Below are 3,066 nucleotides of genomic sequence, written 5' to 3'. Positions count from 1 at the left end.
GGATCCCCCTCGGGGCACGGGGGGCAGGTGCTGCGGTCACAGGTGGGTTTTGGGGCCGCGCTGCAGAGCAGGAGGCAGGCGAGAGACAGGAGAAGGGCGCCGGGGAGAGACATGGTGCTGGGGGAGGGGAAAGGGGGAAATAGGAGCATATAAAATAAATATAAAGCCCCATCTCCGTGGCCGGAGTTTGGATCACCCGCAGCTGTCTGGCGCCAAGGGGGTTTGCTCTAAAACAAAATCTCTCATCCCCAAAATCCCGTCCTGGCTGGACCAGAGCGCTCCCTGTCCACCCAAAGTCCACCCTGCAGCACCCACCGAGCTTTGGCGTGAGCTAGGTGCCCTGACTAGCAACTGGGGCTTGTTCACCCTCACGTTGATGCTAGTAATTTACATTTAAATGACTAATTAATTGTTCCTAGAAGGCATTCAGGTTCTGGACTGAAGAAGGGCTCAAAGAAGAACTGTCTGCTTTGGTGGCTTGTCCTGTGGCTACTCCAGGCACCAGGTCTGGGTGTCAGTTCCCAGCCTGTCCTGCTGTGCCACTCACTGCCTGCCTTTTCCAGCCATCTCACTCCTTCGAAGGAAGTCAAGGGGGTCACTCCATCTTTATTTCAACTGGAAAAACCTTTTCTTCTTAAGGAAGTTGTTTCCCATGTTGGGCATTCCTGTGGCACTCTGCTCTTTGTCTTATTCATTTCTTTGGCCAGCATGTTTTCAGAGTCTTCCTGACATAAAATTCCCTCCCTGTGCCTGCTCCCTCCACCGTCTCCACCCACACCTTGGATGCACAGCACCTGGCAGCCCATTCTGAATCCTTTTCATGTTTAAGGACTGAGCACTCTCTTTTTTTTTTCTTTCTTTTTTTTTTCCCCCCCCAGCTTTTCACGACCCAGTGTTTCCTTTAAGTGTATTTTTGGGTGCCTTCCCCCTGTCTGAGTGCCCTTATGTCCTGGAATATTAAATATTCCTTCTTCCTTCCTGCACTGGGTCCTTCCAGGTCTCGTCTCTTCTCCCCTTGCCCCAGTGCCACCTTTGATTACATTTATATCATCACCCTTTGACAGCCCCAGTTTCCTACTCCTGAAGGCATGCAACTACTCACAGTTATTTCTTAACACCTCTTTAAACAAAAACATTTGCAAATTGCATAACCATAAAGAAAAAAACTTGAAAGCACTGACCGTCCATTATCAATTTGAAATAAAAAGGAAGACTTTGAAGCTTTTCTGGTTTTAAAGCAAGCTTTTGCTAAGTAACTTAAACTTTTTGTTTCAGTTACTTAGACCTACTTTATCTTTGCTGGAGTTTACTGTTCTGCCCCTTCCTTTCATTCACACATTTTAATCTAGTGCTTGTTTGTCATTTCCAGAGGACCGGCACAGAACCCAGACACGGTCCCCATGGAAAAGCTGCTGCTGGGAAGGATCTCCCTTCCCCAAGCCAAGAGCTGCCCCAGCTTCACCCACCCCACACAGCCAGAGCAGGACACCACCACCAAACATCAAATCAGAGCTTTCTCACACCCCAGCCTCATCACTCCCATCCATCGCCAAAACATCGGACCCCACCCAGCAGTGAAATCGGGCACCTTCGACAGAGCCGACTTCCAGCAAAACCACACCGCGGGTCTGTCACTGAGCAGCGTCCCGCTACTTCCTAGGGAAATGCTCATCCTCTCCCTCATTTCTGGGGATGCAGGCTGGCCCTGCCCTGCTCCCAGTGCCCCTGGTTCCCGGGTTACCTGCAGGGTGGCCGGGCAGGGCTGGGATGCGGTGCAAGCCCTTGGGAGGCTCTTGTCCCACAGCCCGCCCTGCACCTCTATTTATGTGGCTCCACGGGGGAAAGGGGAGGCGGGGAAGCCTCCAAGGTGCTGGGCAGGGCCAGCAAGATGCTTATCTTGCTCGTGGTTGAGTCTGAGGCAAGGCTGATCCGGCGTGTCCAGTGTCTGCAGGTCTGTCCTCGCTCCCCACACCCCTCTGTACAAACTCCACCAGGGTTTCTAAAGCATCAGCAGCCCCCTGTGCTCCACAGACTGCTGGGGACAGGGATACCAGGGTCCACAGGGAGAGCAAAACGAGTTAAAAGACCTAACAAGGCAGCAGAGCTGAAATGCAGCCGGCTCTGGGGTGATGCACCCCAAAATGCAGGAGCCAGGCGGGCATGAACCTTCTCAGAGCACACACCTTCCCAGCACAGGGCAGCCCTCCCGTGACACGGGCTTGACATTGCGCCCTTTAAAGCACTTGGGGTTTGTTTTCCTCTGGATTAAGCTGCAGAGAGCCAAGGCCATGGATCTCAGCAGAAAAGGGGTTCTTCCCCCCGCGCCATTTGGTCCCTGGTGTGGAAATGTCTTGCCCTGATGTACTCATGAGCTCATTGGGAATGTGCCTCCCAGCCCTGCAGAACAGGGGGGTGAAGAGCAGAGACATCTTGGGGCAGATGGGACTGGGCAGCTCTGAGGGTTTTGGGAGCATCCACCCGTTCACCCTTTGGGTGGGAGGTGTTGGGGGAAGAGCATGAGCTGGAGCTGCAGGTCAAGGGAGCGCTGGAGACGGACATTGCACTCAGGACAGTGGGCTGGGGTGCTGCCTGGCCTTCACCCACCTCCTGCTTCCCTCTCATGGCTCCTGAAGCCTGGAAAACTCCATCCTTCTGCTCCAGACCCCCCATACCCCACAGAGCTCAGGAGCTCAGCTGTGCCAAGCTGGGCAGCTGCCTCTCACTGGAGACACAAAATATTGACAGGGTCTTGGTGGCAAGGGAAGGAAAAGGAACTCAAAGGGCCATTTATCCAGAGGGGGTCATCACTGTCAGAGTACAGGCTCAGGGATATGTGGAGAAGGGACAGAGGGTGGCGGGAGGAACACTTGGACATGCTGCTCCTGCCACCAATGCTGTGTACATGTTTATAGGTCTTGCGGGGATTTCTGCAGACAAGTCAAATAAAATCTCTTCCCTTGCCTCCTGAGTCCTTTTCCACACCAGAGACAAGTGGGCAGGATGGCACCATCAGTCCCTGTCACTCCTAACCCAGCACTCTGGGGTGGTGGTGGGGCTGTGCCCTGT

The sequence above is a fragment of the Cinclus cinclus genome, chromosome 2, assembly GCF_963662255.1.
Source record: "Cinclus cinclus chromosome 2, bCinCin1.1, whole genome shotgun sequence".
Lineage (NCBI taxonomy): Eukaryota > Metazoa > Chordata > Aves > Passeriformes > Cinclidae > Cinclus > Cinclus cinclus.
The sequence above is the reverse complement of the archived record's forward strand: the minus strand, read 5'-3'. Positions refer to the sequence as shown.